This window comes from Macaca nemestrina, chromosome 12, assembly GCF_043159975.1.
Source record: "Macaca nemestrina isolate mMacNem1 chromosome 12, mMacNem.hap1, whole genome shotgun sequence".
Taxonomy (NCBI): domain Eukaryota; kingdom Metazoa; phylum Chordata; class Mammalia; order Primates; family Cercopithecidae; genus Macaca; species Macaca nemestrina.
This window is the reverse complement of record NC_092136.1, coordinates 14,474,575-14,482,089: the sequence shown is the minus strand read 5'-3', so window position 1 is coordinate 14,482,089 and position 7,515 is coordinate 14,474,575. Positions and strand designations below refer to the sequence as shown.

The following is a 7,515-nucleotide window of genomic DNA, read 5'->3' as shown; positions in this document are numbered from 1 at the left end:
CTAACTGTCCCAGGGCTCTCAGCCTGGAACTGAAATAAATGGGTTACAAATGGTGCTGGATGCCTTTTTCAGTTCATTTGAAAACATGGATTTGATCATGATCAGCTCCCTTTCTGCTGGAAAAAAAGAGGAAGGGTCCATAACTGGTGTTACCTACTCTGTGTTGGTTTTAGGGAAGAAATAATACTTAGATGTGGGCTTACTTTAACTTCTTGCCTTTTTCACCCCCAGAACAATGCAAACTTATTGAAATGTGGTGTGTGTGTGTGTGTGTGTGTGTGTGCATATAACAGGAAGACGGGAAGGGTAAGGACCATTATTGAAAGAGGAAGGGGTTGTACTTTGGTAACATAGAACATGAAACCATAAAATTTGGTCTATCCAAATCTACAGCTCCTTTCAATGCCCCATTTATGATGAGCGAAGAGGAAGGAATCAGGTAGTTGGTTGTGGGTAAGAATTTCAGTTTCTCCTGAGCACCAGAATCTTTTTCAGTTTTTATCTGTCTTTCCTTACTCCGTGTCTACAAACTCTCCCTTCCCCGTTGACCCACTAATAGAAGCTTATATGTTAAAATATTTTCGGAGGACTTCATAACACTAGTCAGAAGTCCAAGAGTTGTCTGGTCTAAGGAAGACTTCATGGGGCAGCTGGAAAAAAGTGGAATTGGCTCAGGCAACATCTTTCTTTTCAGATGCTGTTTAGATGACACGGAAGAGATAACACAGTCTGTCAACAGGGAGGCCTAAAAGTTAAAAAGCAGTGGCCAAGCAGGACTTGTGTCTTCTCAGGGTTTTGCCAGGCTCTAGTAGCATGAAATCCAGACAACTTTAAAGGTGGGGGAGCGGGGGAGAGAGAGAGAGACAGGTGCCTTTAAGCAGACATTTTTATAGCACACACGTTGGAAACCACTGCAGACTTCAGAGTAAATGCATAGCTTCCAAATCCAAATGTTAACATTCCCCTCCTCTGTTTTTACACAAATGCCTTCAGGTGAAGAAGTGACACACATTGGGAAAGGGCACCTGCTTCCTATTTTAGTCCCAGAATGACTTTTGCTTCAAGAGTCCCAACTGTTCCCGCTCCCCAACCCCACCCTTGTTCAAGTAGCAATATGAATTTCCTGGCCCAGAGACCTAAACAAGAAGTCACAAATTTCGATATGATTTTGGTTGCACTTGTCATTTCAATACTTAGGAAAACAGAAGTAATCAGAAATGACCACGCTGCTTGGAGATGAGAGAAACCCTATTCAGGGAGAGATTTAAGATTTAATGCTCTTGGTCAGGGGTGTCTCCAGTTGCTGCAGTGCCTGAAACCAAACTCTGCCTCTTCCAAAATGCCCAGTATCCCCTCTTCTTGAAATTCCTGGTGCCATAGATGGCCAGGGTGATGACAACAGCCAGAATGGTGGTGGCCCCCACTGCGATACCAGCTGTAGTCCCTCCTGACAGACCACCACCATCCCCATGGATGGCATTCATGGTGCTGTGCAGCTCTATCGGCTCTCCCAGCCTCCACTGGTGGGTCTGGGAATCTTTAAGCCAGGATCTCACATTCTCAGAACTGGTCACTATGACAGCGTTGGTGTCAGCCTCACTCATAAGGGGTGGCTGGGTGAAAGGCAGGAGACTAGCAGGAGGAAGGAACTTTTCTGTAAAGAGCCTGGCCTTGACGCAGTAGGACACTTGACATCCATCGCTGATGAGGGCTAGGTGCTGGCTGAAGCCCCTTGGCCACTTTTTCAGGGAAGGTGCCCCTAAATCTTTGGATATGCCTGGATCCACCAGGGGGTTCCCAACTGTGCAGCTGAAGAACCCACCAAAAGGGACCGCAAACCTGCTTCCCAACTCATAGTCTTGAGAAACGCAGACCTTGAGGTTTTCAAAGAGTCTCAGGGGAAAGTAGCCGGCTGGGCATGACTGCGCATTTGTCATGGGGTTTATGCTGTTGCTGCTGAAGAGGCCTCCGAAAAGCAATCCTGAGTTCTCAGGTACTTGGCTACTGGCCACACACCAAAAAGCCCTGAATTCATCCTTTGCCACCTGGAACACATCTTCACACACAGTCTTACAGAAGACAAGAAGGGTGCACTTCTTACAACACTCCAGATGGTTGTAACCCTCCTCACGAGTCTCGGATAGCAGATACACTGGGCAGTAGCCAGAGGGGCAGGAGAAATCGCCAGTGAGTGGATTCTTTTGCTCCAACTTTTGGCAGAGGAGGACATCCCTACTCCCTGAGAGCTGAGTGCATTTCTGATAAACCCCACCGAAAGAGAAGTTGGTCATTTTCCCCTCGCAGGAGCCATCATCTGTGTTGGCCTGAAAATTGAAGTTGGGAGAATTGAGATCTGTGCAGCTAGGGTAGGTGTTGAATGTGTAATACCACTTCACAGCAGTTTCCACTGTCTGTGACACCTTCCTCACCAGGGGGCCTGGCAAGTCAGGCAGCATGTTGGGGTTGACGAAGAAATGCAGTGGCAGGCCAGAGCGGTCGATGGCCACCAGGTGGTTGGGGGTTGGCCACCTGTTGCCAGGCCTGGAGGGTGATGCCTGGGTGAAAAGGAATCCCTCCGCACCCCCTCTGCACCCTGGAGTTGGTTCGGTTTGAGAGGTAGCCCTTGGTAAGGACATTCTGCGAGATATAGCTTTCCTCAAATTTGAAGTTCACGGTGTTTTGGAAGGCAAGTCCAGCAGAGGCAGTCACAGCACTACGACTGCTCTGGCTGTCTTGGAGAAAGGAGGTCTTGATGTGGTCCTCCTGAATAAGAGCAGCCCCAGTGTCCACACTGGTGATGACGTGGGTGCCATAGTTGAGGACCAGGAGTTCTGCCAGGTAGGTGGCCGTCGTCGTCTGGTTGTTCTCTAGACGGTCAGAGATGTCAAGGGGCTCCTTCCTGAAACCTGAGCTTAGCTCTAAAGTTGGGTTGATTTTGACTGTGTAGATGAGGTTTCTTACCTGAACTCAAGTAGTTATAGCTTGGTCCTTCACTTGAAGGGTTTTCATTCTCTGGAACTCAGCAGAGAACTTGCCGTTGACTTTGGAATAAAGAGAGAGATCTGTGTTGATGGAGTAGGAAGTGCTGCTCTGGTAATTAACCTAAGATTCCAGGATTTCTGAGTTCATCTCCAGGTTGCTCTGTTTCTGGGGAATGGTGAAGATTTCATCAGGGGTGATATACTGTCCATCCTCAGTTGTCCTGCAGTTGGTGTAAGTCAAGTCCATCACCCATCCCATATCCACATTCTGCAGATTGTCCCAGCCCCCCTCCAGGTAGGACTTCCAGGACAGGCAGTTTCAAGGCATCCTTGCATTTTTGAAATCAACTTCATCTGTCTGTCCCAAAGGCTTGCCTGATGTAGCCCATGCTGCCACTGTCCAGAAAAAGATGGCAGCCCTGAAACTGTTCATGGCTCAGACAGCCCCAGCCACACAGGAGCCTACACAGTGGCCAGCAAGCTTCAGGCAAACTAAATGGAGAAAAAGAAAGCAGCTGTGAAAACAGTTCTCCAAAATTCAACAGTTTTCCAAAAGCTACCAGTTTCTCTTTAAGCTAATCTAATTGCAAAATAAGGAAATGAGAGTTGGTTGGAATATAAAAGTCCATCAGGACTTTGAAAAATTTATGCCATGCTACACATGCAAACACAGCCCTACTTTCCCAAGAGTTAACTATCCTAATTTTCCCCCAGCCCTGGCTGGTCACTCTGCTGCAGGGGTGTGCACTTAGAAAAAGTGTGACCCCACACCCTACTGCTTCTGCCACCAGAAAGTTTGTCTTTTCTTTTTTCTCACTCTCTTAGACTTGATGCTTTACAATTTCCCTGATTGCTGTTTCCTGGGACTCCAATTCCAGTTTCCTTTTACTGGAAACACAGAGACGAATGACAACATCATCCTTACTGAAACACCCTGCCTCCACCATACCCATGCAAGCTGTAAGTCAAGGCCAACCCGGTTTCCCATTTTCCTGGGGGTAGAGGCTGTTTCCACAAAAGAAAGGAGTGAAACTCTTGGACACTTGTCCTGTAGGTTTCATTGTTATAAGCCCTAATAGTTCTGTCTTCGGGGATGACATTATCTGGGGCAGAGCTGACAAGGCCTGAAAAGGATTCTGTTAAAATATGCTGAAAAACCCCAGTTTGCATTGTCCTAAGCATTCAGAGTGAGAGCGAGGGGCCCCCATACTGACCTGTTTTCTCTCAGGTAGAAATATTCAAGACAAAACCACATTATTATCTAGATTTTGATTATCGATGGCAGACAGGGGCCAAGGAACATATGTGTATGTGTACACACATTTATATAGCCCCTGTGTGTGTGCATTTTGCATGAAATTGGTGCCTGTTATACCTTTAATTTTTCATTCCATTGCTAAGTGTGTGTGTTCAGTTTAGGTGCATAAAAAGAATGTGGCTCTTCATTACTCAGTATTTTTCAAATCAAAACCACAATGAGATACCATCTCACACCAGTTAGAATGGCAATCATTAAAAAATCAGGAAACAACAGGTGCTAGAGAGGATGTGGAGAAATAGGAACACTTTTACACTGTTGGTGAGACTGTAAACTAGTTCAACCATTATGGAAAACAGTGTGGTGATTCCTCAAGGATCTAGAACTAGAAATCCCATTTGACCCAGCCATCCCATCACTGGGTGTAGACCCAAAGGATTGCAAATCATGCTGCTATACAGACACATGCACACGTATGTTTATTGCAGCACTATTCACAATAGCAAAGACTTAGAATCAACCCAAATGTCCATCAGTGACAGCCTGGATTAAGCAAATGTGGCATATATACACCATGGAATACTATGCAACCATGAAAAATTCTGAGTTCGTGTCCTTTGTAAGGACATGGCTGCAGCTGGAAACCATCATTCTCAGCAAACTATTGCAAGAACAGAAAACCAAATACTGCTTGTTCTCACTCATAGGTGGGAATTGAACAATGAGATCACTTGGACACAGGAAGGGGATCATCACACACTGGGTCCTATTGCGGGAAGGGTCAGGGGAGGGATAGCATTAGGAGACATACCTAATGTAAATGACGAATTAATGGGTGCAGCACACCAACATGGCACATGTATACATATGTAACAAACCTGCACATTGTGCACATGTACCCTAGAACTTAAAGTATAATAAATAAAAAAAGCAACAATTCATTTGCTACATCATTAGAAGAATATAATTTCATACACGTCTTCTCATATGCCAATGCAAACTCTATTAGAGACCCTAATTTAAAACAATGTTTCCAGGCCCATTGATCTGGTGCCAGGATTGATTGAGACCCAACTCTGTTAATTCTTTAGGACAATTAGGCTGTGTCTTAGTACACTTAATGATAGCCGGGGACTCCAGGGGAGTTAATGAAGCTCCCAATTGCATCCTTAGCATTCCCAAAATTATACCATGTACCAGATGCGGTGCTGAGACTGAAAAAGTCAGGTTGCAATTCACAGGTATCACTACACCATCACCTGTATGCATCCTGGAAGGAAGATTCCAAGGAATTGAATTCCTCTGATGGTCATTGATGCAACTAAGAAGTGTTTTTAGAAAGAATGAGGCTAGTTGCCTAGCTTACAAGGCTCAGTTTCACTAGTTATTATAAAAACCATGATGGTGTTCTGTAAATCCAGAAATACTGCATTCTGAGTCTTTTTTTTCTCCAAGACAGGGTCTCGCTTATTTCCTAGGCATGGTCCCACTATGATCATGGTCCCATGATCAGCATGGGAGTTTTGACCTGCTCTATTTCCAACATGGGTCTTTTTACCCCTGCTTGGGCAACCTGGTGGTCTGCTCCAGGAAGGTCACCATAGTGATGCTGAACTTAGTGCAGACCCCCGATTGGCATAGCACACTACAGCCCAGAACTCCCGGACTCAAGTTATCCTCTTGCCTCAGCCTCCAGAGAAGCTGGGACTACAGGCACGAGATACTATGCCCATCCATTCTGAGTGTATTTGTGCCACGGTTATCATGCTTCTGGGAGTTGGCACCAGCTAGCCAAGAGGGATTAATTTATGAACCAGTGCCCAGTCTATATTTGGCTAGAGAACCAAATTTTGCATAAGATCTTCTGGTTAATTTATAAATCAGTTAGTTATAAATATATTCCTCAGCAGCATGATCCCAGAATTAGAAAAATGAGAGTTGAATGTCCTTGAGTACTTCCAATAAATCTGTTGAAATATGTACACATTTCTCTTCAAACTATTTCTGGGATTGTTCATCAAAATTAGAATACTCTCTCACTTACACCACTTTGGAGGGAAGCTGACAATTTGTCACCCTCTCCTTTCTCTTTAGTAGATCCTGATGAGCCTTCACTCTCCTGAAATGAAAATACAAGCAAGGTTAATAAAAATAATTCTATATTCTGGTGTTCCTATTTCTCCAGATGTCCTGTCACTGTAATTTTTATTTCTTCTACAGCCTTTGACTTCATTTTATTACAGAAATAAAGGAAAATAGCTACAAGAACCAAAAAGAGCAAAATTACATTGTATTCATAAAACAAAATATTTTACAGCCACCACAATTATTTCAAACAATTTTAATAGCATGAGAGATTCTTATGCCATATTGTTACTGAAAAGCGGTGCTGATCCAGATCCCAAGGGAGGATTCTTGGATCTTAGGCAAGAAAGAATTCAGAGTGGGTCCATAGAATAAAGTGAAAGCAAGTTTATTAGAGAAGTAAAAAAATAAAAGAATGGCTCCTCCATAGGCAGAGCAGAGGTATGTGCTGCTTGACTAAGAATACTTGTCGTTATTTCTTGATTATATGCTAATCAAGGGTTGGATTATTCATTAGTTTTCCAGGAAGAGGTTGGGCAATCCCCAGAACTGAGGGTTCTTCCCATTTTTAGACCATAAAGGTAACTTCCTGACAACAAATGCCACGGCATTTGTATAAACTGTCATGGTACTGGTGGTAGTGTCATTTAGCATGCTAATGCATTATAATTAACATATAATAAGCAGTAAGGATGACCAGAGGTCACTGTCATTGCCATCTCAATTTTGATGGGTTTTCACCAGCTTCTTTACTGCTTGCTGGTTTTTTGGTTTCTTTTTTGTTTGTTTCCTTGCTTTTTGAGACAGTCTCTGGTTCTGTTGCCCAGGCTAGAGTGCAGTGGCACAATGTCAGCTCACTGCATCCTCTGCCTCCTGAGTTCAAGCAATTCTCCTGCCCCAGTCACCTGAGTAGCTGGGACTCCTGGCACACACTACCACATCCAGCTACTTTTTGTATTTTTAGTAGAGACAGGGTTTCACTATGTTGGCCATGGTTGGTCTTGAACTCCTGGCCTCAAGTGATCTGCCCACCTCAGTCTCCCAAGGTGCTGGGATTACAGGTGTGACCCATGGTGCCCAGTCGACTGCATGTGGTTTTATGAGCAAGGTCTTATGACCTGTATCTTGTGCCAACTTCCTCTCATCCTGTGACTTAGAATATCTAACCTACAGGGAATGCAGTCCAGCAGG

General features: G+C 44.5%; 1 pseudogene; it reads right to left on the bottom strand.

The window, feature by feature from the left end:
- Window positions 1-1,271: 1,271 nt before the first annotated feature.
- LOC105464586 (macrophage-expressed gene 1 protein-like) lies at window positions 1,272-3,414 on the bottom strand (annotated as a pseudogene).
- Window positions 3,415-7,515: the final 4,101 nt, after the last annotated feature.